Here is an 11,222-nt window from a genome sequence, read left to right on the forward strand (position 1 = left end):
AACTTGCTTTCTGTTGTTTTAATGCACATCTCTCAATAGGTCTGTATCTTGCTTTCTGTTGTATGTCATAAAATGAAGAAAATGATTTCTTGGGCTGCTTCCAGATTGTCACTGTCTTGTGGAAATGATTCAATCATATATACCAGCAAAATGTAAGCTGTGTGATGAATGTGGATTTGGTGCTCTTGTGCAACCAATTCTCTTCCAGAAACTAAACAAAATCTGTTCATTTTGTGGTAAGAAAACTGATGAGCAACTGCAGTGGTGAAGCTGGGATAACAGCAGCACCAGGCAATGTCATATAACCTCTATGCAAATTTTGAAAAAATTCAGAATCGGGACACTATACTTTTGTTGATGCAGCCTAGAAAAACATTCACTTTTTTGCTGCTGTATCAGAATGTTTACTTATATGTATTAATCTTGGCGTTTATTAAGACCCCCAGATCCATTTCAAATATACTACTGGCAAGCCAGGTGTTCCCATCTTATATTTGTGCAGCTGGTTCTTTCTGCCTAAGTGTAGAACCTGACATTTGTTCCTACTGAAATTCAAGTTGCTAGTTTTGGCCTGGTACTCCAATTTGTTAAAGTAATCTTGAATCCTGATTCTGTCTTCTGTGGCATTAGCTATGCTTCCCAGTTTGGATCTGTCTTGGAATAATTTAAAATATGTTTTTATTTTCCACCCTGGGCTCCTTTGGGAGGAAAGACGGTATATAAATTTAATGATAATGATTGATGATGATACGAATGTTGTATCCTGCCTCTTTGCCATGGCCTTCCATGCTCAACAGAAAGCTGTAGTATCCCAAAGCATCCATTGCACCAAGATCCAGTCTCTATAACCTTTTTTCATTACCATTTTGTAGTCTTCCTCCATGACGTTTTCTCAACTGACTTGTGCAGGGATAACACTTGTCAATGTCAAATGCACTGAACAATTCTTTGATTGACATCCCACCCAACTGGCTGCAATGACTACAATGCTTTCTCAAGCACTGAACTCCGTTGGCCAGAGCAACGAGGCTCTGTAGTAATCGTGTGTGTGTGTATATGGCCTGGATGGTATTTATGTTCACCCACACAGTGTCTGATAACAAAGATGTGTGTCCCACATCCTGCAGATGTGTCAGTTGCAGCATGATTAAACCACTGGCTTTCTTATCTTGTGTGCTGATGCAATTAAAAAAAAGCCAACCATAAAAAAAATATCAGATGAATTCAAAGCAGGCTAGAGGAGCTCTGTGTTGCACAGTAGTAACATACAAAGCTTCAGAGCGCCATGTACTATGTTTTGGACTTTGAAGCACTGCACAAATCCCATCATGTTGTTAAGGTTTGACAGTTAAGTTGCCATTTGCTTGTTTCACAGGTTCTCTAGTTAATGCGGCTTTCCCCTACCAGTACGGCTTTAGTCTCCTTTGGAAGGATTTAAATTACTGGAGGTGGCAGATGGAAGAGTGGGAAGGAGAATTAGGCAGTATTATACTTTCATTGTCAAAGGGAGTTGAATTCATCACTTACCGCTTTGCCCTCCTAAATAAGTGATATGCAGTATCTCATTCCACAAGCCCTATCCATAGTCTTCACTTGCATAAATACACATGTGTCATGGCGCCAGACCAAGAGTTTTCAGGTGGTGGGTCCTTGTACAACAGGAGCCCTCAGAAGAAGATGGACTCAGTCCCTAGTCCTTCCCATGTGAATCCAGCAGCACTGGAGCCTGCATCTCATCCCTTGAATGCTGAGGAGACACCTCTGCCACTGGATCCTGATGACTGAACCACAGACTCCTTGAAGAATTGGGAGAGCCTTGAGGAGCTTTCTCCATAGCATCCTACACAGCTTGAAGTCCCACTGCCTAATGAAAGCAAATGCCTGCAGAGAAAGGCCAGACACATCATTCAGGAGGTGGGTCTTCCGTCTTATTTCCTTCCTTATTTAAGGCATTTATATGCCACAGGCATTTCTAAGATAATCTTGACTACTTAGCCCGAACAATAAAGTTCTGCAGGTGGTGCCAAGGCACTGCTTGCATTTTCTGCTTCAGCTGCAGAACCACTAACCATGGTCCTGAAACAGCAGCTTGGTCCTTATCCAAGGTCCTGATTTGCCTTGCCATCTGTCCCAGAACCCCAAAACTACTGATATGAACCTTGCTTGGACCATTGCCTTCTTTTTGTGATGGGCATTGGCATGGACCAGGACATTAACCACACCCAACCCACACAAGAAATATCCAACATTACAAAGCTTTCCTCTTCAAGCTAATCCAAATCTCACAAATACACATCAACCCTCATTTGGTCAGTAGTTTTTCACAAGCTTCATCCAGCTGTCCTGAACTGCCTGGGTGTCGCCCTAGAATCATATCTGGGCTGTGAAACTGACTTAGTGCAGGTCAGACTAGAATATTGTTACAGGACAGGCCATGCATTGGTTTAAGTTTTGCAGGAAGAAATGGCAAGCCCACTACATGTTGCTTTGCCAACACAGGAAGCTACTTTATACCAGGCCAAACCATTGGTGCATCTAGTCCTCTGCTATCCCAGCTCTCCAAGGCCTGAGGCAGTGTCCCTTCCTATCACCTGACTCTTTTAACAATCCTTTTAACTGGAGACACCAGAACCGAAACTCGACACTTTCTACATAGTATAAAGTATGTGCTCTACCACTGAGCTATGATCTTTTCCTGATGCCTTCTGTAATGCTGAACACCTCTTTTTGGAGGATAGTATTGTACACTCAGTCTCTTGAACATTAGCAGCTTTCTTACACCTACTTCCCTACTCATTTGTTCTGAGTTATTCGTGCAAAAAACAACAACAAGGATTTTATGCACCTGAACTCTGAGAATGCAGGTTCTCCATACCACCCATTTCTTTGTTACTGAGCCTCACCACTTCATCTGCTTTTGACACACTATTCCTGAGCCAAGTTGCTTCTGCTTTCCCCACATCAGACCCTCATCAGAACTTGAGCACATTATAAACTTTTTAAAAAATCCTCAGCAGACAGCCACACACTCATGCACACTCAACATGTACTTGACAGAGTCACTTAGGCGGCTAACAACACACACACACACCTTGATAATAACAACAACAACCCTTCAGCACAACAGAATGGTTATTAGCAGATAAAAGGTGAGCAGTTCAGGCAGTCACAGTGAAGGATGTGAAGCTACTAGTTGAGGAATTAGCATTTAGTTAAATGCGACAAGGCCTGAAAGATGAAAACAAGACACTTCTTGTGTGTGACTCACTAATCACTGTCTAGTGTAGTCTGGAGTATAAATTCCCTTTTGTCATGAAAATGTTTGCTCCTTTGATCCTCACAACATTTGCTAAACACTTTTCCAGGAGAAGTAAATCTTTTGGCAGACCAAACTGCAAAATAATTACTTCAGCATTCAGATCCAGTGGGAGAATTTGTGATGCTGAATACATTTTCGGCAGTACATGCTGTGCATTGCTTTGCATAAGGGCTGAGATCTCCATGCAGACACACTTTTCATTTAATGACGAATTGGCTAAAGAGGCTTTTTCAGTTCTTTATGTAGACGGGGGTGAGGCAGTCATTGCGACTGAAAAGATAATTTTCCAGCAGCTACCGCATCTAAGCCCCTGAGCTCTCTTCATTAGTCTCCTTGCATCTGCTAGATGAGACACCACTTGTGAGGACTCCACTGGCGTAAGGTGGGGGAATCATTTTCAGCCTGATGGTTGCCTTCTCTTCTAAATCACATTGAGTCATAGAATCTTAGAGTTGGAATGGGCCCCAAGGGTCATCTAGTCCAACCCCCTGCAATGAAGGAATCTCAGCTAAAGCATCCATGACAGATGGCCATCCAACCTCTCCTTAAAAACCACCAAGGAAGGAGAGTCCACCACCTCTCGTGGGAGTCTGTTCCACTGCTGAAGAGCTCTGTCAGAAAGTTTGTCCAAATGTTTAGTTGGAATCTCCTTTCTTGCAACTTGAAGCTGTTGGTTCGAGTCTTACCCTCCAGAGCAGGAGAAAACAAGCATGATTCTTCCTCTATGTTACAGCCCTTAAGATATTAGAAGATGGCTATCATATCTCCTCTCAGTCTCCTCTTTTCCAGGCTAAACATACCCAGCTCCTTCAAGCACTCCTCATAAGGCTTAGTTTCCAGACCCTTGATCATCTTGGTTGCCCTCCTCTGCACACCTTCCAGCTTGTCAACATCCTTCTTAAACTGTGGTGCCCAGAATTGGACACAGTATTCCAAGTGTGATCTGACTAAGGCAGAATACAGTGGTACTATTACTTCTCTTGATCTGGACACTATACTTCTGTTGATGCAGCCTAGAATAGCGTTAGCTTTTTTTTGCTGCTGCATCACACTATTGACTCATGTTAAGCTTGTGGTCCACCAAGACCTCTAGATCCTTTTCACGTGTACTGCTAGTAAGCCAGATGTCTCCCATCCTATATTTGTGCATCTGGATCTTCCTGTCTAAGTGCCAAACCTTACATTTTGTTAGCTTGCGTCCAGTTCTCCAATCTGATAAGGTCATTTTGAATTCTGATTCTGTCTTCTGTGACATTAGCTACCCCTTCCAGTTTGGTGTCATCTGCAAATTTGACGAGCATACCTTCAATTCCTTCATCCAAGTCATTTACAAAGAGGTTAAACAACAATGGGCCCAGGACAGAACCCTGTGGCACCCCACTTGCCTCTTTTTTCTGGGTTAATGAGGAACCATTAATGAGTACTTGGGTTCAGTCAGTCAACCAGCCAGAAATCCACCTAACAGTTACCTCGTTCAACCCACATTTTACCAGCTTTCTTGAGATAATATCTTGGGGGACTTTGCCAAAAACCTTACTGAAATCAAGATATACTATGTCCACAGCATTTCCCTCATCCCCCAAGTTTGTAATTCCATCAAAAAAAGAAATCAACTTGGTCTGGCATGACTTATTTTTGAGAAACCCATACTGGGTCTTAGTAATCACAACATCCTTTTCTAAGTGCTCACAGACCAACTGTTGAATTATCTGTTCTAGGACCTTTCCTGGTATCGATGTCAAGCTCACCGGTCGGTAGTTACCTGAGTCTTCCTTTCCCTCCTTTCTGAAGATGGGGACAACATTTGCCCGCCTGCAGTCTGTAGGGACCTCACCTGTTCTCCAAGAATTCTAAAAGAAAATAGACAAAGGCTCCGGAATCACACCTGTAAGCTCCTTTAGTACTCTTGGATGCACCACTACATGATAGTGGTAAGCAAGGCCAGGGTCAAGAGTGGGAGAAGCAAAGAATGTAAATGTTGCCTTTGTGCAGTAGATTACTTTCTATACATAAACACTATCCTCCATCCAGGAAAGAAAGGGACATTATCAGAATTCAGAGATACATTCTATCCAAGAAAAAACATTTAGGGCATGAAGAAGGGCCGGTGGGGGATTGTAGCCTGGAGACAGGTCCAAGGGCCAGATAGAAAGACTTGCAGGGCCACATTCAACCCCCTAGTCCTGAAGTTGCCCACCCATATCATAGACCTTGAATGTAGTCTTGGAGGCTGTGAAGAAGCTGAAAGGAGAAGAGGGAAAGTGAATGAACAGAAGTCCAAAACATAGCAGGCACTGTTCTGGTGTGGAGACAGACAGAATGCCAGGCTCCTAGATTGGATATCATGCCTGGCCTACCTACCATCCTGCCTGCCTCTCTTGGCACTGACGTGGCACACCCTAGCTGGCCAACTTCTATGTATAGCAGGATTCTGCTGCTGCTCATATACGATCTGTCCTGTGTTGATTTATTTCATGTTTTCCCTCATAGGAAGCACAGAAGGACAGGAGGCCACTGCCTTATACTGAATCTAGCTCAGTATTTCTTCAATGACTGGCAGTGGCTATCCAGAGTTCACACAGCAAGGAGTCTTTCCAGCCCTTCCTGGAGATGGCAGGTATTGAATCTGGGGCCTTCTGTATGCAAAGCAGATGTTCTACTACTGAACTACAGCCTTTCCCTGCTAAGCAATATCATGCTTAACCCTTTGTTTGAGTACTCTAACATGTGAGGCTTTGTATATCTGTGGCAAGTTCCTGGACCAGGGAGGGGCATTTTTTTGAGGTGGGGGGGAGGGAGAGGAGGAATTATAGCAGTAGTATTGTCTGAACTCCTGGCTCACATATCACTCTGCTCATATAAGCAGGCCTTTTCCATGCAAGGAAAATGGAAGAGATTAGTAGTAGTAGTAGTAGTAATACACACACTGAGAGAGAAACTCAAACAAAATGTGTAAATACTGGCCCTTCTGCAACAGGGATCTTGAATCCTACCTGGCCTTGTGCTTTGGCGCTTTCTAGGCATGCTGAGTTGTGGATGATTGAGACAATGGGCTCTCCTCAGCATGTGCTTCCATGTCAGGATAATATTTGCCCAGTAACCAAACCACTCTGCTTGGCTGCAGGGGACATATAATTGCAAGGAGGAAAATTACATGCAAGCACTATCACCACAGACCCAAAGCAGGTAAAGCAACACATGACACTGAGGAAATGCTATGATGGTGTGTGTACAATGAGAAGAAGCCCATAGCGAATTGTGCATACAGGCCTACTTTAAGCCAACACTCTCCCCAAAGTAACATTGCATTTACTAATTTTTATAAAGCTTCAAGTAAATACTGTACACCAACAGCTCCATAGAAGAGGAATGCTATGAAGCAGTCCCACTTGCAGCTGTGTGGTTACTTTAAAATGTATCATCAACGCTCCCTTGCCAAACGCAGCTCTCTGCAAAGCCTTTAACATAACATCTGGCAAGAAGCAATTCTTTTCTGCTTTCACATTCGTAATGGCACAATAAAAGTTAAAAGCCCACATAGCAAAATGCTTATTTAAGAAGTTCCTTATAATATTTAATGGGAAAGTTCCCAGATACTGGAAGAGCTCTGGGTTAATGCCCCTGATATGCAAAGCCAGCTTGATGGCACCACAAGGAAACTCATGGGCACTTAACTTTCAGCTAAGATGGCTTCCTTCTGCGCCTGTTGTGACTTGTTTCTAGAATTGGATGAGCACTTCCACATACCATTTAGCAATATATCTCTAAATTTGGAATACTAGTTGCGAAGAAAAGGAAAAGGGAAAAGGGAAGAATAAACATGGGATGTTTTTCCAATCTTCAGTTCAGTTTTCCACATTTCCACATTACTTCATTATTATTATTTTTAAAAAAGTCCTCATGAAAATTATTCAGCATTTTCTCTTAATACACATATTTTTGCAAAGCAATTTTTCCTAATAAAGCGCATCTTTGTATTTTATTGTCATTAATATGTACATTCATATGCATATTTTACCCTGATATATGTATTTTTGTACACTATGTGACTGGAGAACTGCATTGCAAAATTTGTTTTGTTTTGAATTTGTGTTTGTGTTTTGGTTCATACATTATTGTTTAAGAAAGGGTGAGTCAGGTAAGTTTGGCTTCAAATGTGAATTGAACTGAATTTCTCACCAAGCCCGACCTGGGAAACACAAGCAGGGAGAGCGCAGCTGGACTCAGGGCCTCCTTTCAATAGACATCTGGTTGGTCATTACGAGAACAGGATGCTGATCTAGATGGGCCTCTGGTCTGATCCAGCAGGCCCATCTTGTTATGCTTATATATGATATTAACTCACTAAACCTACTGAGTACCCGCCTTTTCCCAGAGCCAGTGTGGTGTAGTGGTTAGGAGCTGTAGACTCATAATCTGGGGAACCGGGTTTGTGTCTCCCCTCCTCCACATGCAGCTGCTGGGTGACCTTGGGCTAGTCACACTTCTCTGAAGTCTCTCAGCCCCACTCACCTCACAGAGTGTTTGTTGTGGGGGAGGAAGGGAAAGGAGATTGTGAGCTGCTTTGAGACTCCTTAGGGTAGTGATAAAGTGGGATATCAAATCCAAACTACTCCTCCTCCTCCTCCTCCTCCTCCTCCTCCTCTTCTTCTTCTTCTTTCTCCTCCTCCTCCTCCTTCTTTCAGAGTTCAGCCTAGTCAGTTTCCAAAACATGGTTCCATGTTGGAGTACCCTCATACTCTCCCCTCAACTCTATTGTCTCTCCCAAGAGTGCTTTGGCCAGCAGTGGGGAACCTATGGTCCTCCTCATGTTCTCAGACTACAACTCCCACCATCCCTGATCACTGGCAATACCAGCTGTGGCTGGGTTTCTTTAAGGTTTTCCACCACTAGGTTAGGTTCTAACTCTTCCCGAATTTCTCTCTGTGCTTTCTCCTTTGCCTGGCACAAACACACACACTTCCAGCTCTGCCAGAATGTTCTCATTTTCTCTGGGTGCAACACCTGTATAGTACCAACCTACAGATCAATCTCTGCAACACATATGGGATGAGAAGTCATGTTGGTTGGTCTAATAAGAATGTTTTGGAGTTTTTGATGCAGCAGAAAGAGTATTGGACCTAGTTCTCTATAACTAGGGATGACCTAGACTAATACATATGACATTGGGTGGTTGTTGTTGGTTTTTTAAAAATGATCTGGCACTGACCCACTTTTTTAGGCTGAGCTTTATCTCTAATCTAAATATCCCTGTCTTTAAGACCAAGAGAAGGAACAGAATCATAGCGAGGAAAAGAAAATCCCTTAAGAAACAGCAATCTTCTGACCAAGCCAAGAAACATCATCTGTCGGGATAGGGCTGAGTGTTATCCGTTCATCCCCCCTCCCTCCTCTAATTAGCCAGGCCAAAGGGTGTGCAACGAAACATGAAAAGATGCAATTTGAAAAGATATTTAAAAGACCACTCAGAAAGGTAAACTACTCTGAAAAGGAGTTTTTTTTTTTGAAAAAAAATAAGCAGGCAAATTATCTTATTTAAGCACAGTGCAATTACCATACAGACTGTGCCATTCTCTGTTCATTAACAGTTAGCAATTAAGATTACACTCATATTCAGCTCCAGCTCACAAATGCTTTCATTTTGCCATCCAACATAAATGTAAACTTCTGCTCTCCCAATCAGTGTGTTGAATCACTGGGATATTGACTAAGTATATAATTCTTAGCTTAGACACTGAACATCTGTTGCCATTTCTGTCTGACAATCTGTAATTACAGTAGGGGGAGCTGGACAATCGGAGATTAAAGGGATGCTGCTTAATCTTCCAACACATGCTTCCACTTAAAAATAAAACAACACACCAGAGAAATCTCATTGAGACACATTGTATATCTGACCCCTTCTGTTCGTTAGTTAGAGATCAGTAAAATATCCATAAAGCTCATGTTGACGTCTGGAAGACTACAGGCAGTTTGCAACTTTCTAAATCTCACCAGGCCAAATGGCTCTTTCCCCCTTCATTTAAATTGTCCTTTTCCTTCCTTCTCTAATGCATGCCTTTTAGTCAGCATCTCAGAGCCTGAAATGTTCTGTTAGACACCTCCTCCTCCTAGTTAGATGTGTTTAACAGATCTGGGCAAAATATAGAGGGGATCTTCTTTATAGCCTCCCCTTGATATAACTGCATCTCCCAGTCTCTACCTTCCTTATGATTCAGGTCAGCATTTGCCCTTAAAACCGAAATAATGTCAGTTCCTACATACTTCTTAAAATACAGAGAATCACAGGTTTAACGGTACAAGTGACTTTCTAGACCTCATGGTAAAAGTGCTAAATCTGAACATGTGTTCAGATCCAATGTGGTTTTCAGTATGGCATGAGAGCAATCATCTGAATTGGACTCTGTCTCAGACTCCTAGAAGGGTCAATTTTGCTCTAAACCTGGTGGTTCAAAGTTATTGTGGCATCTTAATGGATCCCTGCTCAAATCTCCTTATCTATATTTTAACTCATAGCAATTCTGAGTATGTAGTATATACAATGTCAACAATTCTTAAACAGTACTGTAATTTTGAAAGCAAAATACTCCGCTGCTCCTGAAGTTTGCTTTTTCAATGCACCATACTATGGTTGGTTAAAAAAACATAAATGGTTTTGCATATCTAACATAGGTAATCTTCCATTGTCTCTTTGATTTCCACCAATTCCTGCAGTTTAGTAGAATAATAGAGCTGTAGGCTCAACCCCCCTGCAATCTAAGAATATGCACCTATATGGGGATCAAACCCATGGCATTGGTATTATCAGCACTGTGCTCTTACCAGCTGAGCTAAAATACCCTGCGGTGTCTACCTCAAGGCAGTTATGTTGGCTTAGTAACATCTGTTTGGAATACTTGCTCTTTTTTCATCTTTGTTACCTTGATTCCATTGGACAGGGGTGCCAACTTGACAAAAATATGGGGTGGCACTCAGGTAAGCCCCACATGACTTGGCACATGCACACCATATGAATGGCAATGTCCATCAACTTGGGGGGGTCTGGCCCCTCAAATAATTTATGAGGGGACAGACAAAATGACCTCAGCCCCTAGGAGTTGGCTCCTATGGTATACACAGAAGTTTTACTTCTGTCAATGTTTCATTGCATTTTAATTATTGTTTCCCCCCTCAATGTTTTTAGCTTTATTATTTTTATCTGCAAGCTGTCTTGAGTCTCTGTCAGGGGAAAAGGTGGAATATAAATTTTAAAAAATATATTTTTATTTTTATTATTTTTATTATTATAAAAGCCAATAAAAATACATAAAACAAAAAATAATTCGCACAAGTATTATGTTTAACTTACTCTTCATAGGACTTGAAGTTTGGATTGTGTTTGTGAAACAGTTCTCAGGTTGCACAGCTCCATATACAGGGAGGAGTGATTCAAAAGAACATACTATTTTGGTGCCTATTAATGGATTTGTCCTTTGAGCAGATATATGTTCCTGTTCTGATGGAAGGCTGGTTTCTCCCCCACCTCCAAAATGGGTTTTCTGACATTTCTTTGACCTCTCAGAAGAAGAATTACCAAGCTACAGCAAGACACATTGAAAGGGCTTTAATTGTGAAAAAACTGCATCCACATTCAAAAAAGCTTCACATATTAGGAACTCCGGCCCCCATACAAGAATTTATTTCCCTTTCATTACCAGTATGTTGTTAAGCTATAATAATAATAATAATAATGGGCATTTTCATTGTAGATCCGCTTTATATACAGTAGACTCCTGCCAAATGTAGAACTTAGACATCTCATGTTTACCTGGTATACAGTATAGGCATTGACTCACTTACGCGCCATCTGCACTATACATGTGAAGCAGTACGACACCACTTTAAACAGTTGTGCTTCCCCCAA

At 41.9% G+C, this 11,222-nt stretch overlaps 1 protein-coding gene across 1 annotated transcript in view; it reads right to left on the reverse strand.

Annotated features, from left to right (window-relative positions):
* FAM3B (FAM3 metabolism regulating signaling molecule B) overlaps window positions 1–10,246 on the reverse strand; it is an 82,499-nt gene extending 72,253 nt beyond the window's left edge. The window contains exon 1 of the mRNA XM_083608813.1: window positions 10,201–10,246. The gene's annotated coding sequence lies outside the window, so the exon portion shown is untranslated. The remainder of the gene's footprint in view (window positions 1–10,200) is intronic.
* Window positions 10,247–11,222: the final 976 nt, after the last annotated feature.

Source organism: Podarcis filfolensis, assembly GCF_964270895.1.
Source record: "Podarcis filfolensis genome assembly, chromosome: 4".
NCBI classification, from domain to species: Eukaryota; Metazoa; Chordata; class Lepidosauria; order Squamata; family Lacertidae; genus Podarcis; species Podarcis filfolensis.